Source organism: Ictidomys tridecemlineatus, chromosome 14 (assembly GCF_052094955.1).
Source record: "Ictidomys tridecemlineatus isolate mIctTri1 chromosome 14, mIctTri1.hap1, whole genome shotgun sequence".
NCBI classification, from domain to species: Eukaryota; Metazoa; Chordata; class Mammalia; order Rodentia; family Sciuridae; genus Ictidomys; species Ictidomys tridecemlineatus.
In genome coordinates this window covers 8,635,476-8,656,678 of record NC_135490.1, presented here as the reverse complement: position 1 = coordinate 8,656,678, position 21,203 = coordinate 8,635,476, and the positions used below count along the sequence as shown (strand labels likewise).

At 43.5% G+C, this 21,203-nt stretch overlaps 1 long non-coding RNA gene across 1 annotated transcript; it reads left to right on the top strand.

Annotated features, from left to right (window-relative positions):
* Positions 1-1,080: 1,080 nt before the first annotated feature.
* LOC144370273 (uncharacterized) lies at positions 1,081-18,706 on the top strand. The gene is made up of 3 exons (XR_013430187.1): positions 1,081-2,732; positions 2,809-4,049; positions 18,057-18,706. It is a non-coding gene; the product is annotated as an uncharacterized LOC144370273 (long non-coding RNA).
* The last annotated feature ends 2,497 nt before the right edge of the window (positions 18,707-21,203 follow it).

Sequence of the window (21,203 nt, the reverse complement as noted above, 5' to 3'; positions counted from 1 at the left end):
AACCCAAATTATACCATCCTTTGCTTGAGAGAAGACGTAGGCATAGGAGAAAAGGCAAAATAATGGAAAAGAAAGAGTGAGAAAGAGCAGGGTAGAGAGAGAAAGAGAAAGAAATCATGATGATGATGATGATGATGATGATAGAGCGAGAAAGAAACAGACAGTAGAGAGAGTCAGACAGAAAGAGGGAAGAAGGCTGAGATGCATTCTCCTTAGAACAGGACAACAGGGGACCTGCCATGGCTGCTGCATTCAGCACTGAACTGGAGGTCCTATGTATTTCAATAAAGACAAAAAAACAAAGAATAGAAGGCACAGAGGGGCCACCTGTTGGGTGCTTTATTTTCCATCTCTTATTTCTATAATGATGTGTTAATTCAGTCAACATCCTTTGTCACTTGCCTTTTAAAGAAAAATTGGTACATGATAAGTAAACATAATAGTGGGAATCATTGGGTCATATTTGTACATACACATAAAATTTGATCACTCTCATCCCCTTATCTTCACTTTCCCTCCCCTCCTCCTGCTCCTGGTATTATTTTATTTATTTATTTATTTATTTATTTATTTATTTATTTATTTATTTATTTAAATTAGGTATACATGACAGCAGAATGTATTTTGATTCACAATTGCAGCACAACTTTTCATTTCTCTGGTTGTACCTGACATAGTGTCACACCATTTCTTTGGTTGTACATGACACAGTGTTACACCATAGGTGTAGTCATACATGTACCTGGGGTAATGATGTCCACCTCATTCCACCATCTTTCCTGCCCCCATGCCTCCTCCCCACCTGTACCTCCCCTTTGCCCAGAGCTACTCCATTTTCCCCATGCCCTTCCCCATTATGGATCAGCACCCACTTATCCGAGAACATTCGGTCTTTGGTTTTTTGGGATTGGCTTACTTCACTTAGCATGATATTTTCCAACTTTGTCCATTTACCTGCAAATGCCATAAGTTTATTCTCTTTTAATGCTGAATAATATTCCAAGGTATATATATATACCACAGTTTCTTTATCCATTCATCTACGGAAGGACATCTAGGTTGCTTCCACAGTTTAGCTATTAGGAATTAAGCTGCTATATAAACATTGATTTGGCTGCATCACTATAGTATGTTGATTTTAAGTCCTTTGGGTATATAGACCAAGGAGTGAGATAGCTGGGTCAAATGGTGGTTCCATTCCAAGTTTTATAAGGAATCTCCATACTGCTTTCCAGATTGGTTACACGAATTCGCAGTCCCACCAGCCATGTGTGAATGTGCCTTCCCCCCCCCCCCCGACATCTTCACCAATACTTATTGTTGTTTGTATTCTGATGGCATGAAATGAAACCTTAGTTTTGATTTGCATTTCTCTAATTACTAGAGACATTGAACATTTTTTCATATATTTGTTGATCGAATGTATATCTTCTTCTGAGAAGTGTCTATTCAGCTCCTGAGCCCATTTATTGATTGGGTTATTTGGTTTTTTAGTGTTAAGTTTTTTAAGTTCTTTATATGTCCTGGAGATTAGTGCTCTATCTGATGTGTGTGTGGCAAAAATTTGCTCCCAAGATGTAGGCTTTCTCTCTTCACCTCATTGATAGTTTCTTTGGCTGAGAAGAAGCTTTTTGGTTGGCGTCCATCCCACTTATTCTTGATTCTATTTCTTGCACTTTAGGAGTCTTTTTAACTGGTGCATTGTAATTACATATAAGAGCTTTGTCCATGGCGGTATATCTGCGCATGGACGTAGTATTTGTCAAATTCCATTTCCCAGGACTTCCCCATGCCCTCCTCTTCTCCCTGTCTATCCCCTTCTCTATTTTATTAGTCTCCCTTCTATTTTTATAAGATCCCATTTTTAAATCTTTTTCCTCTCTCTGACAGAAAACATTTGACCCTTGACCTTCTGCCTTTCTCTGGGAACTGAACCCACTTGGCCTCCGTGTCTCTACGAACCTACTCGCAAGGGACTCTTCTCCCTGCTCTCTCAACCCACCGCCTCCACCGTGACTCAGAGGAGCCTTCCTCTGCCCCCTTCTCTGCTGCAACCTAGAAGCAGAGCAAGGCAGAGCTGGAAAGGGCACAGAGAAGGCACATCCATGGCTGGCGTCCAGATCTGAATCTCAGCCCTGACCGGCCGGACGGCTTTCCTCGTCTGGAACGTGGGGTAATGACAGTTCCCCACAGGGCTGGGAAAGACTGAGTTCAAATGACGTGTGAGCCCACTTCCCAGCACCCTCTGGTCTTTCGGGTGCCTCTTGCTCCTGTTCTCCATCCGGCAGCCAGAATCTTTTGTTTGTTTGTCGCTTAAATCCCATCCCTGCTTTTCTGTGCTAAAACCCTTCTGATGGTTTCCCTCACTCTTACACACAAACCAAACTGTTTCACGAGGCTCATGGACCCAGCTGCCTTCTCTGCCCTTTGGCCTATCACTTGCTCCCTCAGAAATGTCACCTTCCTGGGCTGGAGAATCTCGCTCAGTTGAGTGCTTGCCTCCTATGTACGAGGCCCCGAGTTCCATCCCCAGTCCACCAAAAAGAAAAAAGAAGTGTGGCCTTCCTGGTCTCCCTCAAGCAGGCGTGGCAGGTTCTGATTGTTCACGGCCTCCCACGGCCTTCCACGGACTTCCACGGACTTCCACGGACTTCCCAGCCTTCAGATGCATGAGCCATGGGCCGGGGAGGCCACTGTTTCACACTTACCGAGGGCAGCACAGTCGTCTGCATGTGCGTGTGCTCTGCCACCAGGCTGGAGTCCCTGAGGGCGGGCACTGGCCTACATATGTTGATCTCTGCCTTTCAGATGGTGCTGAGTCCATGTGGCCCTGGACGAGTGGTCGCAGGGGAGCCCGTCCAGGGTCACCCTTCTGAGCATCTGTGCAGTCATCAGCCCCGTATTCTGTCCTCTGCTCCAGGCCTGCTCTATGAGGCAGGGCCGGGATTCCTCTCACCCCCAGGAGACTGCATTCCCAGAGGAGAAAGCTCCCCGCATCTGCTTGCTGTGGGCTGGGGCTCCTGGGAGCATTCCAGATGCCCCTCACTGCAGCAGCAATTCCTTCCTGTGTAGCAACTGAATCCCACTTAAAGTCTCTCAGTACAGGGTCAGGTTCTTGCACCCTCCCATGTTGGAGACTTCAGTACGGACTGGGGCTGGGGGCCCCTTCTCTAAGATCACACACCAGCAGCTGCTGCGCCTCCTCCTCCTCGGGCATCTGAACTTCAGCTCCATGGCCCACCCTCCGAGCTCTGAGTTGGAGTATATGGGTCTCTTGCCTTGTACCTACGGCTCTGGGGGTAGTGGCTGCTTCCTGCAGTTACTACCTCCGTGACAGCAGGTTTGCTTCTCTCCTTGCCTCTTCCCCAGCGGGACAATCTTGTGCCTGCCGACAATCCTTTGCATTAAATTCTCTCATTTGAATAGCTGGTGTGATTTCTGCTCCCGACTGGACCCTGAATGGGACAGCAACCCAGAGGCAAAGGAGGAGCTGTCAGACCACCCTGTCCAGACAGGCCAAGCGGGCCAGAGGATCTCACCTTAGACAGCAAGGAGAAGCATAGGAAAACTAGGAATCTGGTCGGCTTCTCTAGGGTCCAGGAGGAGGGGGTGGGATGACAGGTGTGAGTCCAAGAAGCTTTCATTTACTCAAAAGTCCACATTAAATACCTCCCATGTTTCAGGTTTTCTAACAAAAATGATAGAGCTGGATTTCATAAGGGTCTTGGTAGCTGTAAACGCAGCCTGTGTGACATGTGTGCTCCATTCTTACATCATCCACAGGAGGGAATGTGTGGTCGTCATGACTGACGGTCAGCTTTCAAAAAACATCATCTCTCCCTCGTCTGCGGGTGTGGGTGTGTGTGTGTGTGTGTGTGTGTGTGTGTGTGTGCACATGTTAACTCATCCTTCTTCCTGACTCATTGTGTGTTAGGGACAGAGGCCAGAAGTCCAGGGAGAGCCAAGTTCCATAATAACTTCAGAGACCTGGAGAGAAGATAGGAATCTACATGGTTAGATGCGGTGGAGACAGCTAGAGGGGAATTCAGGTAAGAATATGCTTAACTCGGAGTTTTTCAGACTTCCCTAGGAAGGCAAATCTTACCTTCAAATTCAACATACAACGTAGATGGGGAGGCTAAACAAGGCTGCTAGGGACCTGCCATCTTCTACGTCTTGACCTGGGTAAAAGTCACACAGGCAGTGGCTGCTTGATGATGATGATGATGATGACGACGTGGACGACAATTGTTATTTAAAGTCCTGGGGATTGAACCCAAGGGTGCTCTACCACTGAGCTACTTCCCCAGCCCTTGTTTTTTTATTTCGAGACGGAGTCTCACTAAATTGCTGAGGCTTGCTTTGAACTTGCAATCCTCCTGCCTCAGCCTCCTGAGTCTCTGGAATTACAGGCATGTGACACCAGGCCCAGTTTATAATTATTTTTTAAGTGTACAAATTTTAAAAATTTCTCCAACTATATACTTCCCAGGTTTTTCTTTTTTTTTCTCTTTAAAAAGAAGGGGTGAGGACCTTTTTGTTTAAAGAGGTTTTCTATAGCAGACCCAAGCCACCCCCTTAGACGATGGAATTCCATGGAAAATAATCAGAAAAAATAAAAAAATTAAAACGTGACCAGAAGCCTATAACTCAGAAGCAATCTTAAAGGTGCATGTCCAGACAGGTCCAAAAGCGTCCTGGGAGAAGAGACTGGGTATCAGTTCTGAAAGTGTCCAGGGGAAATGAAGCCACCCCGTGGGTCTGTAGTCCACGAGTTCTAGTCAAAGAGTGGATTTGGAGAGGGCACCGTGGCAACTGCTCTAGTTCTCAGAACCTGGCATGCTAAGAGGAAGAGGGCACTGTGCCAGGCTGGGGGTGGAAGCCCCTGAGGAACAAGGAAGTGAAACAGGAGCTGCTGATCAAAAGCCTGATTATTCTGTGACCCTTCCATGCTAAGCCAGTGACTCAGCGTAATGCTGATGTGATGCACTGAGTTCTGGCACATTTGTCCCTCATAATCTTCCCACACTACAGACGGGATCCATGTGAGAGAACTGGATTCCCAGGGCCCTGTCTTTGGAAACAAAGGTCCTGTGTCTGGACAGGAGATGGTAGGTGCTGAGAGGACGCCTCATCACAAGTGAATCTGGGGAGTCCTGTGTTTGCGGGTTGGTCAGCCTGATCATCTCGGGGTTCCAGGGCCTCACAGAAGCTGGTGAGATGAGAGCTGGCAGACTCCGCAGAGAATCCTGGGCCCATGCCCAAGGCCAATTTGGATCAGAAACCTGGCTTTGATATTTATCACAAGCAGCATATACTTCTAGAAACCAAATATCTGTACTTTTATCCAGAAAGACATTGAATTTCCTAGCATTAGAGTATCTAAGAGACTCATCCAAATGGCAATTCCTTCTAGAACTTTCTAAGATTGACCTCTGTATATCACAGCATTATAGGAAGAGCTGAGACGAACAGCAAATGCTGTCTCTTCCCATCAGTCACCGGTCACAGGCCAGCTCCACAGTCTACACATGAGCAGCCTGAAGCAATTAAAGATGAGAGAGAAATGGTCTTCATATTTAAAAATGCTCATGCCTTTCAACCCTGTAGCTCCATGCTGGTTATCTCATTCTCTTTCTGTCTCTATCACACACAGGAAATTATGTATGTTTAAGGTTGTTTATTGCAATAGCAACTAATAGAAAAAGATTGTAAATTAACTTGAATATCCATTGGTAGGAGACTAGCCCAAATTATGACACACCTATACAATGGAAAATTATGTGATTGTTGGAAAGTAATAAGGCAGCTCTCTCTGTTACTGGTAAGGAATCATTTCTATGAAAGTAAATAAACATATATATTTAATTTTTAAAAGAAAGCAGGGTACAAAAGGGCCTTACAAGGCTATCATTTGTGTGAAAAGTATGACTATATACATAGAAGCTTCTGAATGCTTAGACTCCCTGTGGAAGGCTCCTTGGAACCTGGGATCAGAAGCTTCTGGAAACGGGGCCAGGGGAGCAGACGTAGGAGGGAGGATGACTTTTCCCTGTATGCTCTTTTGCCCCTTTGGATGATGTCAATGTGTGAAGTAATGGTTTTTATTTTAAGATTAAAAAAAAAAAAGTCAGGAAAGCAGGCTGCTTTTCCAAAACAGGAAGCAGTATTTGCATTTACTCCAGGTGGGGAGAGTTAGGGATCATCCCTCCAGACTCTCTGCCTCCTTCCCTTCTTACGCTTCATGACATCATGCTCCATTTCAGTGCCCTGTCACAGCCTGCTGACCTTCCCACCTGACCCCTTCTTTCATGCTGGTTCTGGCTCACGAGGGCAGCCCCCCTCTGAGACCTGGGAGGCTGGTTCTCTGACTGCATTGCCCTCTCCACAAGTGAGCTGCTTCTGGGAAGGCGCTTGGGTCTGCTGCACTAATCCTGCCCCCAGGGCATTCCTGTAAATTACAGGGCACATAACCTGAGGTTTCTGTTCTTCCTCTGACCTCATCCTCAGTCCCTGACCGTGGACCCATTTCCTTGTGAGTCCTATGATTCCGTTTCTGTACTTTCGATTATTTACATCTCTGACTCTCCCCCCCACTGAGCTCCCCATCCTTCTCATTCTCCCGTGTCTGATCACAAATCCCCCCAGATCACTCTGAGAGGATCAAAGAGTACTCTTTCAGGTAAGAGGCTACAATAAAGGACCCCTAAGATCCTCCCAGTTCCAATAAGGCCATGCTGGACCATAACTTTGCCTCTTCTGTCCTTGGTTCCAACTTCATGGGTCTGGGAACTACATACCCTTTGATCACCCGCTGCAAAGAGTCCACATTAGGAGCACAGAGACATTGGTTTGAATCCTTGCTCCTTTGGTTACCAGCAGTATGGTCCTGGGCAAGTTCCCTTCACCTCATTGAGCTTCAGCACTCTTTCTGAAAGATGAATGTAAGAATGCTTATTTCATAGGGTAGCAATGAGGATGAATTGAGATTTGTTATGTAAAGGGTATATCCAAGCCTATCTCAGAGGTGGTGCTGAGTAAATGGTGTTATCTCCCCCTGCACATTCTCCAACCTCACTCTGCCAACTTCATTCCATGAAGAGTAGGCCACATACTCTCAACTGGCACATGCAAGAACACCTGCAGTGAGCCATTATATACGAATTGGCTACACAGAGATGCACAGAAACACATCCATGAGACCCAATGTTCCCAGGTGGAGTTTCATCGGTTTTTCTGGAAAGAAAGATTTCAGTTAAGAGACATGGATAGAAAATGCAGGAAGGGCTGATTTCATGAAACGAAAGTGTGGCAGAAGAGACCCAGCAACAGAGCCCGAGCCAGGAAGCTGTGGAAGACCCTGCACCAGATTCTTGAGTTCTTGCTTAGAGGATTCCAGGCAAGACATGAAATTTAGTAAAAGAATATCGAAGTTTACTCAAAGGGACAGGAAAAGGGGACACTCTCAAGGGACCGAGTGAGACCTCTCAGAAAGCAGGACAATGGCCTTTACCAAGTCAGAGGTTTTAAAGAATTTCTGGATCCCATAGTTCTTGCTTCAATTTCTTATACCCCCTTAATCTGCTTATTACCCTTTGTATAGCCCTCGGCAAATTTTTGTCAGGTTCTGGCATGTCCTGGTCACAGAGAGTGATTTATGCTTCTACTGTCCACATCTCTGAATGAAATCTTTCTTTCCAGAAGAACTGAGGAAACGCCACCTGGGAGCATTGGGACACATGAATGTGATTCTGTGCCTCTCTGTGCAGCAATTCATAAATAGATAGCTCACAGAAGGTGTTCCTGCAAGTGCTAGTAAAAGTATGTGGCCTAGTCTCCACATGGCATAATTTTAGTGATAAGGGAGGGTCCAGGCCACCTGGTAGGGTGTGACATGATCTTGAAGCAATCTTTTTTCTTAATGGAATATAATTAATTATGGCTGGGGGAGGTTTTGATGTACCAGAGCCCCACCCTCCAGGTGCTTGCCTGTCCAAAAACGCCCTCTGGTCTTCATTCGCCCTTCAGGGTCCTTTCCCTGCTCAGACCCTCACTGCTGACTAGAGAAAGTACAGGTTTTCATTAGCTTTGCATTTCTGGGACCAAAATGTCCTACAAGAACAACTTAGAGGAGGGGAAGTGTATTGGGGGCTGACGGTTTCAGAGATCTCAGTCCACAGACAGCCAACTCCATTGCTCTGGCCCAAGGTGAGAGAGAACGTCATGGCAGAGGGGCCTGGCAGAGGAAAGGCTCAGTTTATGGCAACAAGGAAGTTGGAGGCACAGGAACGATGCACCCTTCCAGGACACACCTGCAGCGACCACCTGCTCCAGCCAATAGTCACAACCCAGTGACTCAAACCAGGATGGACTGATATGGTTACAGCTATCATAGCCTAATGGCTATGGTAACCTAGCTGTGTTACCTCTGACTATATCTGCATTAATACAGGAGATTTGTGGGGACACCTCATATCCAAACCATAACAGTACGCTCCTTGGAGAACACGGATTGGACTGTCCTCAGGGAGGAAGTGGCATTGTGTGTTCTGTGAATTATTTATTTGTGGTGGTCACCATGGTTTCCTGCCATGGCTGAGTGCCTCAGTGCTCAGGCATATGTGTCAAAGTTAGAAAGTCCTTAGGCTGGTTACCCCCCACACACACTCTTTTTAGTTTGAAGAAGATAGCATCTGACCTTGAAGAAGACAGTTTACGGGTGGGGTTTCGCATCACCGGAGTGGAGTCATCTTTTGTCATTGAAAGTGGAGCAAGGCCTGTTCTCTCTCCCTCATCCCTCTGCTGCGTCTGTCAACCTACTCTAACACCAAGAAATAAGAATTTTTATTTTTATTTTTAGAAAAGGGAAAGAAATTAAAAAGAGGAAAAGCAAGTACAGAAAAAGAGAGGAATGAGTAGGTAGTTGAGGAAATGGATAGCTGAGAAGTCAAAGCGGAAGGCAGGGGAGTTTACGGGCACGGTAAGCAATCAGAACTCTGATTGACAAGAAACTCACTCCATGACGGTTTGGTAAGTACAAGTTATTTACAACCCAATTTGTGAACTTGTCCCATCCAGGATAACAGAGGATGTGGAGGATGAATAGGAGTAGACCATAAAGAGAGAGGTTTGTGGCCCTGTATGGCCTACTGGGAGCTAACCCTGAGCTGAAGGAGTTAAGCACATCCATGTCATCTCAGATTCTAGAAGGACAAATCACCAGAGGTAGGAATATATTTGGCAAAAAGAAAAAATGGGGAGAATGTACAGATAAACAATGGAGTATAGTACAGTAAGGAAACCCATTCACATCCCAGAATAGCTTAAGGCCTCCTAAATTGCCTCCCTAATGTTTTACCATATGACAGACTGAAGTGATTTTTGAAATCCAAAATCATTACTTAAAATCCAATAGGTGACTCTCACTTCAAGTACTAACCTCCTTAGTAGGACCGGCCCAGCCTTCTTATCATAAGAAATCATAGAACTGATCAAAACGTATGACCCAACTCTTTTCAGAAAATGGGCAACAGGCAGGGCAAGAGTAAAGTCCCAGAGAAAGAATTTTCATAGGTGCACCCTCAGGATCACTCTAGAGACAATTCTAGAATTGTGGGGCAGAAGGTTAAAGTCCACTCAAAATCAAGCAGTTTTTTTTCTTTGTTTGTTTGTTTGTTTTTTTATTTTGGTGTTTGTTTTGATTGTTTTTAGCTGAGGAATCAGATTTGATATGTATGGTAGGGACCCAAGAGTTGTGTTTGGGTCATCCTTAGGCTTTAGACAGGAGCTGAGCTGCACATACACAGGGAAAGACGAGAGAGAGAGAGAGAGAGAGAGAGAGAGAGAGAGAGAGAGAGAGAGAGAGAGAGAGAGAGAGAGAAGAGAGAGAGAGAGAGGTTGATAAGGGTTGAGAAATGAGCAGCATATATCAAGATGTCCTGGGGATATTTGAAATCCAAACCAAGCAGAATGGAGAAAATGTCATTAACACCTTGTTAGGATTGTAGGCATCAGGCTGGAATATCAGGGAAACCAAAAACTGCACCCTAGAGTAAGGACTATCATCTACCCTAAACAAACAAACCCAGCTCTGAAAAAAAAAAAAAAAAAAGAAAAAAATAAAGAAAGAAAAATCTAAGAGTTAGAATTAAAGTTTGTAGGTTGAGTGCCATGAAGTTAGAGGACATGGAAAATTCCCTGACCTTTTCACAGACTTTCCATGGCATAAAATAAAGCCAAGATAAATTCTAGAGGATCAGTTAGTTATTGAACACCACTCTAGAACAAAAATTAACATTCTTCAGGGAAAAAGAAAAGATCTCATCGTTTCTAAAATATATTATTGGTTATGTCCAATAGAGAATCAAAGATTACTAAACATGAAAAAAACTCAGAAAAATGTGATCTATTGTCAAGAAGTTAAAAAAAAAAGCATTAAAAACAAATCCAGATGTGATCCAACTGTTAGCAGACTAAAACTATGATAATAAATACTCTCAAAGAACTAAAGGAAAAATTTGTTGATGATGCGTGACAAATAGGAAATCTCAATAGAGAAACAAGTTATAAAAACTCTATATAAGAATTCTAAAACTCGGGGTGGGGTTGTGGCTCACCTAGCACATGAGAGGCCCTGGGTTCAAACCTCAGCACCACGTAAAAATAAATAAATAAAATAAAGGCATTATGTCCAACCACAACTAAAAAATTATTAAAAAAAAAAAAGAATTCTAAAACTCAAATTTACAATAATTGGTTATTCACTATTTTCACTGGATGAATTTAACAGCACACTGGAAATGGAAAAAGAAAAATTTAGTAAGATTAAAAACAAATTAATAGAAATTAGCCAAATCAAAGAATTTAAAAAATAGAGCATCAAGATAAGCAGAATTTCAGAGACATATGGGAGAATATCAAATGCCCTTATATATGTGAAATTGAACACTCAGGAAAAAAAAAAAACTTGAGGATAAACAGAAAGAAAAATCAGACCTATTCACTTACTACTTAAGCTGTTCAAAAGAAAATATTTTAAGTAACCAGAAAATAAAAGACATATAACATACAGAAGAACAATGATATTAAAAACCACTGGCTTTTATCAGAACCAGTGGAGACCAGAAACAATGGAATGGGATATGTGAAACTTTAGAAGAAAAATGCTGTCAACATAGAATTTTTTTTAATTATATATGTATTTTAGTTATTGATGGACCTTTATTTTACTTATTTATTTTTATGTGGTGCCGAGAATTGAACCCAGTGCCTCACACATACTGGGTGAGCACTCTACACTGAGCCACAACCACAGCCCTCAACATAAAATTTTATATCCAGTGAAAACCTCCCTCAAAAGTGAGGGAGAAACAAAGACATTTCCAGAAAAATGAAAACTCATAAAATTTCTAGCCAGCACTCTGCACTATAAAAATTGTAAAGGTTATTCTTCATGTTTACAAAAAAATGTCAAAAACTTAGATGTACAGGAATGGAGAGCATCAGAAGTGATAAGTAAATATTAAAATGCATAGACTTTAGGACTGGGAATGTAGTTAAGAGGTAGATAGAGTGCATACATGAGGTTCTAGGTTCAACCCCCACCAAATAAATAAATAAAATGTATGGGTTCTTTTTTTTTTCTTTTTTTGCATTTTCTTAAAAGACAGCTGACTACTTAAGGCAAGATAATAAGATTGTAGTGGGAGATATAATGTATACAAACAATAAGACAACAAGACTACCATGTGCAAGGGAAAGTCTATAACTGAAATTATGCTGTTCTAAGGTTATTCCACCATCGAGTGGGATATGTGAAGTGGGAAGGAGAAAGTGAGAAGTTGGGGTTCAAAGCTTATTCTAAATAGACTTTTTGTGTGTGTGTGTGGTGCTAGGGATTGAACCCACGGCCTTGTGCTTTCAAGACAAACACTCTACCACCTGAGCTATATTCCCAGCCCCTAAATAGACTTCTATAAGGTACAAATACAGACTCTAAAGCAAGCCCTAAAATACAATAATAACTTGTATAGCTAAGAGAGCAATAGAAAAAAAAGTAAAGGGAAATATTTAAAACTACACAAATATTTAAAACTACACAATTAACCCATGAAAAGGCAGAAAAGGAACAATAGAAGAAAATAGAAAAGAGAAGGAACAATGGAAAATAAATACAAGATGGTAGACTTAAGCCCTACTATATCAATAGTTGTATTAAATGGTGAAGTACTAAACTCTCTAAAATCCATAGATTATCAGACTATATATATATATATATATATATATATATATTTAAATGCTCTATACTATGTATAGTAAGTGCACTTCAAATATAAAGATACCATGCAAATAGTACGCCTAAGAAAGCTGGCATGACTATATTACTAACAGATAAAATAGATTTCAAGTCAAGAAGCTTTTAAAGAGATAAAGGGGGGAGGGTGTCAAAACTATGAAAAAAGGCAAACCACCAAAAGACATAACAATGTTACCCAAGAATAAACTTAGTAACAGAGCTTCATAATTCATGAAGCAAAAATGATGAAACCAAATAAATAGATAACTCCAAAGTCATAGTTGGGTATTTTTACCTGTCTCTCGGTAGTTGACAGAACACATAAATGAATAAGACCAGTAAGTACATAGAAGATCTGGACGAACTTGAACTAGTTGATACAAAAATTATATTGAACTAATATATACTAATTAATTGATTATGATAATTAATTATAATTATAGAACAATACACCAAAAACAGCCTAACAAATATTTGTTGCAAATATTGATATTCATCAAGATAGAACACATCTTGGTTCATTAAATTGTCGCTAAAGTCAATAGTTTGGAATCTTATAAGTTTTGTAATTACAATGGAATTAACTTATAATTCCATAAAAGTATATAGAAAAACATATATGGAAAATATCCAGGGCTGGGGATGTGGCTCAAGCGGTAGCACGCTTGCCTGGCATGCGTGCGGCCCGAGTTCGATCCTCAGCACCACATACAAAGATGTTGTGTCCCTCAAAAACTAAAACAAAATAATAAATATTAAAAAAAAATTTTTTTAATTATAAAAAGGACTGGGGTTGTGGTTCAATGTCCCTGGGTTCAATCTCCCGGTATATATTAAAAAAGAAAAGAAAAGAAAATCTCCAAAATGAAGAATTGAACCCAGTGCCTCACACATACTAGGTGAGCACTGTTAATTTGGTATCATACTACTATCACAACATCTGGGTCAAAGAAGTTATATAGGTTTAACATTCAAAAACCAATCAATGTAATTCACCACACTAATAGAATAATGGAGGAAATTTCTATAAGCATTTCAATAGAAAATCACTTGACAGAATTCAATAGCCTTTCATATCTTTAAAAAATAACTCTCAAAAAAAGTAACCCTCAACAAATTATAAACATAAGGAGGCTTTTACAATTTACAATTTTACAATTTTACAAGTGCAACAATCTACACCTAATCACATATTTAAAGGTGAAAGATTAAATGTTTTTTCCTCCAAAATAAAAAATGAAGAAATGCTGTCATCGCTCACCATCGTATTTAATATTTTACTGGAAGTTCTTCCCAGTAAAATAAATAAATAAATAAATATTGGAGAAGAAGATATAAAGCTATCGTGTGTGTGTATGTGTGTGTGTGTGTGTGTGTGTGTGTGTGTGTGTGTGTGGTGCTGGGGATTGAAACCAGGGCCTTGCGCATGCAAGTTAAGCACTCTACCAACTGAACTATATCCCCAGCCCATAAAGCTATCTTTATTCACAGATAACATAGATATTTATATAGAAAATCAAAAAGAGTCTCCCAGAAAATCATTATCAATAAGTGAATTTACTGACATCACAATATAGGATAATATACAAAAATTCTTTGCTTTCTACATAATAAAAGAACAAATTGAAAATTTAAATGACCATCTAGAAAACATAAAACATTCAGAAATTAATTTTATGAAGGATATGTATGATTTTTATATTACAAACTAAATAAACATTGTTAAGAGAAATTTTTAAAATCTTAATAAATGGATGTATATATCATGTTCATACATAAGAAGACAATATTTTTGACACATCTATTCTCCCTATATGCATCTATAGAGTTTACACATTCGCAATTGAAATACCAGCAGGCTAATTTTTTTTCATAGAAATGGACAAACCTGATTCTGAAAACTGAAGGACCTCAGAAAACCAACAGAATTTTGAAGAAAAGTTCAGTTAAAGAAAGATAGTGATGTAAAGACAGAAAAATACATCAATTGAACCAAACAGAGAACCCAGAAATTGATCTACACATATAAACTGTCAGTTGATTTTCCTCCAAGGTATCAAGAATTTCAATAAGGAAAGAAAAATCTTTTCAACAAGTGATTATTTTTCTATGTGAAAAAATAAACCTTGATATTACTACATGCCATATGTAAGATTTTATCTGCTATGGATCACAGACCTAAATATAAGAACTGAATCTATAAAAGTTCTAAAAGGAAACATAAAAAATCATTTTTATGATTTCATAGTAGGTAACGATTTCTTGTTATATGAAAGTTACAAACCATAAAATAAAAATCTCAATAAATTGGGGTTTACCAAAATTAAAACCCTCTTTTTTCAAAATATTCCTTTAAGAAAATTTTTTTAAAAATCACAGACTGGGATAAAAACAATTTATATATCTCAGACTTGCATTTAGGATCTATAAAGGAATGTTAACTAAATAAAAAAAAGACATGTAGTTCAATTCAATTTAGAAATCAGTAAAAGATCTAAAGAGATATTTTGCAGAAAAAGAAAGTATATGAATGATATGTAAACTCATGAAAAACTGTTCAACTTCATTAATCATCAAAGAAATGAAAATTAAAGTACCCTGAGCTATTTCTAGAGTGGCTAAAATTTTTTAAACTGACAATATCAAATGTTGGTGAGGATGTGGAGAAACTGGAACTCTCATGCATTGAGGGTGAGACTGTAAGATGGTACAACCAATTTGGAAAATTTAGGCAATTTCCTATAAATTTGAATATATTCTTAACTTCTGATCCAGCAAATCTGCATATAGGTATTGACGTAAGAGAAATGAAAATATACCTACTCCAAGATTTATATTTAATATTCATAACAATATTATTCATAAGAACAAAAATCTGGAAACAAAATCAATGGTGAATGGGTAAACAAATTGTGGAAAATCCATATTCTCAGGGTTTTTTTTAAAGGAAGAAATTATTGACACACCTGGGTGAGCTAAACCTCAAAAACATGTTGATCAAAGGAAGTCAGACTCAAGAGTACAGACTGTATGAGTCCATAAGATGAAGTTCTCAAAAAGGTAAAATGAATCTATAGTTTTAGAAACCAGATAAGTGGTTACCTGGGTTGGGAAAGTTAGGATGGGATAGACTACTAAAAAAGAACTAGGGAAGTTTCTGTAGTGATGAAGATATTTTGAATGGTGTGTCAGTTGCATGGGTATATATATATATATATATCAAAATTTATCAAATTGTACACTGAAAGATGAACATTGCATTATATAGAAATCATGCCTCAATATAGTTGTTATGGTTTGTATATGGAGTGTCCCCAAAAGTTCATGATTAGAAGAGCTGTAACCTGATGAGTGGATTAATCCATTTGATGGATGTATGATTTGAAAGAACGACAGTGCTGGGTGGTAATTTTGGTTTGATAGGGCATGGCTGGAAGAGGTGGGCGACTAGGGGCATGCCCTTGAGGATTATATCCTGTTCCCTTGGCTCCTCCCTCTCTCTCTGTCATGGCCACCACTGTGTCCTTCCACCATGATGCTCTGCCTCATCTTGGGCCCAGAGCAGTGGAGTTGGCCTATCATAAACTGAAACTCTGAAACCATGAGCCAACTTTTCCTCCTCTAAGTAGTTCTTGTCAGGTATTTTGGTCACAGTGATGAAAGCTGGCTGACACAACTGATTTTTTAAAATCCACGCCCGCCCATAAGCCCTCCAACAATTGATAATTGTTGTCACTGAGGTGATACTTTCTAGGCTCCCCTTCCAAGAGCTGCATCTTATCCCTCCTTAGGTCTTGCCTGTCCATCCTCTGATACAAGGCATCACATATCTGTGGTTTCTAGATACAAGGCATCACATATCTGTGGTTTCTAGATCAGAAGCTGCTTGGCTCTGGGGTAAGGTGATCAGCTGTCCAAGTTGGCCCAGAGTTGGGTAGTTTCCAGGGCTTCCTGACACCTGGGGTGTTCCGTGCTAAATCTGGGAGAGCCCAGGGCCAACGGGGACCTTGTGCTACTTATCTCCCAGGCTTAGCACTCTATCAGGCATGAGGTGTGGGCTCAGTAAATGTTTGCTGAAAGCCTGGAATAAACGTCACATTTCTTCTGTTTGGTGGCCCCATGCAAACTGGGGCCAAAGAGAGAGAGCCAAAGGCAGTGGCTGCCCAGAGCTCAGGCTCACTCAAGGCCGGCCCAGGGCTCCATTCTCACCACTGCTGGGTGCTCTGGGGGCAGTCCAGCTGCTGGCATCAAGCCCTATTTAAGTTTTGGGGAGCAGCGCCCCATCCCCAGGAGGCCCCCTCCCCCTGCCTGGCCTGCCACTTCCTGCTCTGGTGAAGTCATAGGACCCAAGTGACCCACAGCTTCCTTTCTCTCCACACCTCCCAAGCCAGCTGCCCAGGGCCAGCAGCACAGGGATGGGAGCTGACCTTTCAGGGGCAGTTTGCTTGGAAAGTGCCTTTAAGTAAACAAAAACAGCCTCAGCTCTGCCAGGCCCAGCTTGTTTTCTCCCTCCCTCCTCCTCCCTCAGGTCCCGGGGAGAAAAATAACCCGTGGGAGGGAGGAGAGAGGCACAGAGGAGTGACCATGCCTCCCTCAACCTTGGGCCTTTGTCCTCTCAGACCTGTCCCTCAGGGCCTCCTTTGTCAGAAGTCAGTTTTCAGTGGGGAGAGGGGACAGGACGGGAAAGCGGTGGCTTCAAACAATGCCACTGTGTCTGGCCGCAGAGCTGCTGGCTTGACCTGATTAGGCTCAGTGAGGGGGCAGCGAGCCAGGCGGGCTGAGAGGCTGTGTCCTCCGTGGTGCCCGCCCAGCTGGCTGCTCCTCCTGGTATCTCTGCCAGCGCCTCCTCTCGGGTGAAAGGCTGTTTGGTCTCATTTCCACAGGGGCTCGATGGCCTCTCCTCTCCGCCTGCGGGAGCACTGGGACTCTCCTCTCCCTCTTGTCTTTTCTTGCTCCCACACAGAGTGTTTTCCACACTTGCAGCGCTCCCTCCTCAGGCCCTGCCAGGCACCGAGCTGGCCCAGGAGTCCAGCTGGCATCCATATGAAAGCCGAGAGCCGCCCTGAGAAGGGCCTTTCTATGGTTGCCCAGCTGGACCTCACCTGGGCCAGGGTCCCTGCAGCCCTGGGCCGTGAAAACCAGGAGGCTCCAAGAGAAAACAGCCCTGAGGAGCAAGCCAAGAGGGAGGGGAGCCTCCCAGTTCTGCCCCATGTCAGGCCCAGGGAGGGCGGAACTCTTCAGACAGGCGCCCGCACCTGTGCCTGGCAGAGGACAAGGGGATGCGGGGAAAGTGCTGGGGGCAGCACTTCGGGTTTGTTGGTGCAGGTGGAGGGAGAGCGTGCATCGCATTTTCCAAGGCTTTGGCAGAAACTGTGAAAGCTGAGAAGCCAGGGATGAGGCCCACGGGGACAGGAGGGGTGGCTGGGTGGGCCCAGAATCCAGATCTAATTCTCCAAATGGGGATGAAGGGCAACAGGCAGGGGCTTCCGGAAGAGGAAAATCTAGTCTCTCAGACTGAAATGGGCATGGTCACCAAGTGGCCCAGGCGGTCCTGGGAAACTGAGACCAGAGGGAGGGATTCACCAAGGTCACACGGCTGAATCCGAGTCCTGACTTCCAAAGATGCCCCTAGATCTTGAAGACTCTTAGACAGAAATCTATATACCAAATGTCAATGGTAGGATGATGAGTAACTTAAATTCTAAATTCTGTGTTTTGGTTTTTGCTTAACTGTGATTTCTAATTTTTTTTTTTTTTACAGTGAGCAAGGATGGCTTGTGTAAAAATAAATGTAAAAGAAAACAAGACTTTTGATGAAACGGCACACTACGGTGTTCAGCAGAATGAGGGGCTGGACCTAAGTCCTGGACAAATGAAGGCTCGGCATTATTAGCTCAAGGTGAGAAGTAGGAAGAGGAAGCAGAAGAAAGGAAAAGGGAGAAAGGGGAATATCCAAAATGAGGAAGAAATCAAAGCAAAAGGAAAAGAAAGGAAAGAGGGAGGGAGAAAAGAACAGGGATGTAAAGTGTGAATCGTGATTCCTGGGGCTCGGTGCTGCCTCTCGACAACAGAACAAGGTGACTCAGCACTCCTCTCAGCACTGGTGGCTCTCCCTGGGGCCACTATCAAAGACCTGGGCTAGGGTGGACTAGAGGGGAGCTCCCACCCATCTGTGGTTCCAGCACCGCTGCTGGGTTGGTTCATAGGTATGACGTCTAGGTCTCTCCTCCCTCTGTCTCTCTCGCTCTCTCATCTCTGACTTTCTTCCTCTCTGACACACACACACACACACACAGCCAGAAGACACTGGGCTACTGGGTTCAGAAGGATGTTCACTCCTATTCAGAAGTGTGTGCTTCCATTCACAGTAGCCAAACTACTGTCCATCAATGGATGAACGGATAAAGAAAATGAGGTATAGGGCTGGGGCTGGGGCTCAGCAGTAGAGCGCTCACCTGGCACATGGCCTAGCACGTGGGAGGCCCTGGGTTTGATCCTCAGCATCACATAACAGTAAATAAATGAAATAAAGGTCCTGTGTCCAACTACAACTAAAAAATAAATATTAAAAAAAGGAAAATGTGGGATATACACACGTGGGATTTTATTCATCCATAAAGAAAAATTAAATAGTATCATTTGCAGGAAAATAATGGATAAAACTTGAGCCATGATGTGAAGTGAAATAAGCCAAACTCAGAAGGCCAAGGGTCCTACCTTTTCTTTCATATGTGGAGAGAAAAAAGGAAAAGAAAGATGGGGGGGGGGTTCTCATGAAAATCAAAAGGAGGTCAGTAGTAGAGGAAAGGGAACAAGAGGTGGGAGGCAGGAGGGAAAGGGGAAATACTGGGGCAGGATACTGGCCCAAATGCGTGGTTAGAGTGTGTGCATGCACAAATAGGTAACAAGGGAATCTCGCCCATGTACAGCTATAAGGCACCAATGAAAAATATGGGAAAAAAAAGTGAATGCTCTTCTTGTCCCTTTCCTGAGGGAGGGGATCTTGCTGCCAGTGCCCCACAGATTCCTCAAACCATCCTCAGGGACATGATGATTTCTGAGGGGATGTTCACTTCCAAAGCTGCAAAATGATCTAAACTTCCGGCTCTGACTTCTCCCCAGAGGGCAGTATCCTATGAATCTGGCCAGAACGGAACTCACTCCCCTGCTCATTAAGGGAGCAGCTAGTTAGGGTACCAATTACTGAGGGCTTCCTCACACTTTCCACCCCGCAGCACCCATAAAACTCCTCACCATCTGGGTGCCAGGGGCAGAGAAAATGAGAGCTCTGAGGAGGGAGGAGGAGGAGGAGGAGGAGGGGGAGGAGAAGGAGGGGGAGGAGGGGGAGGAGGGGGAGGAGGGGGAGGGGGAGGGGGAGGAGGATGGGGAGGAGGAGGAGGGGGAGGAGGAGGAGGGGGAGGAGGGGGAGGGGGAGGAGGAGGAGGGGAAGGAGGAGGAGGGGGAGGAGGGGAGGAGGGGGAGGGGGAGGGGGAGGAGGAGGAGGAGGGGGAGGGGGGGAGGAGGAGGAGGGAGGAGGAGGAGGAGGAGCAGCAGTCTAAGCAGCCTGACCCCCTCCGGCCTCCCTCTGGGCTGGGGTCTTTTGTCACAGGGCTTATGGCTGCAAGGGGTGGGGAGGTCAGGGAGGGAGTGGTCTTCTGCAAGACCTTGGCCGACCCAGGTGGGACCAGCTGGATAATTTAAACCTCTCTGGTGAGGGGCCAAGGTCAACCTCTCTGACTCAGAGGTCAGGGACGAGGAGAATAAATGCAGCTTTAAAGATGAAGTGCCCATCACCAAAGAGACCTGCTGACCTGGGAGCCAGAGGAACCTTGGTTCAGATCACAGCCAGGTGACCTTGGATTATAGGCTTGGCCTCTTCAAACCTCAAATTTTGCATGTGAACATGGGAATGTGTTCATGTATTCATATAGACAATTGTTTAACAAACATTTATTGAGTGCTTACCCTGTGTCAGGCACTGTGCTAGGCACTGGGGATACACTAGTGATCAAACTATTGCCCGTGAAGGATAGGGAAAATAAGTCCAAGGACATTTTCCCTAAGCTTTTGTCATTTAAAATCCCTCAGCCAGAGGAAGGAACACAAAAGGAACTGGTAACTGATGCCCCCCTCCTATGGGTCACCTGACCCAATACAATAAGCCCCAGGAAATTTCCTATTCACTTTCCTGTCCTACCCTAAGGAATCGGTGGGACCCCAATACCATGAACTCCAGAAATTGCCTTCCAGTCCTACCCAAAACGAAGCCTATGTAACCCAGACCCTTGCTGCAGCCCACCACCATGTTCTGCCCCCAAAATAAGCCACACAAGGGTTCCACCAATTAGCTCCGCTGCTAAATACTGAATAAAGAAAAGCTTGCTGATCTGGGGTTTGCTTCCCATCTCTCACCTTCCTCGTGTGTGTGTGTGTGTGTGTGTGTGTGTGTGTGTGTGTGTGTGTGGGTGTGTGTGTGTGTGTGTGTGTGATTTGTCCTAACAATTGCTGCTGTGAAAGAGCTGGTGGCTCAGGACAAGTTGAAAGGCGATTCTAAAAGAGAATAAGAAGGGCCACCCTTAGAGTGCTCCCTGGGCAGCACAGGAGCACCAACTACTCTTGGGGCCAGGAAACTATTTGCAGAAGAAGTGAAATCTACGTGGAGATTTGCAGCAGAGCCATCAGGAGTTCCCGAGAGGGCAAAGGAAAGGCAATGCTGCAGAGGGCTGGTGGTCAGCGAGAGCCAGGCTTGAGGAGGAGTTCATGAGTTGGGGAAGGACCGTGTGCTGTGGGGAGGAGAAGAAGGAAGTGGAGTCCTGAGCACGGAGGGCCCGTGAGCCAGGCAGGAGCTTAGGGTCTCCTCTTGAATGGAGTTTTCCTGCCGCAGAATGAGATGGTGAGATGGTGTGGC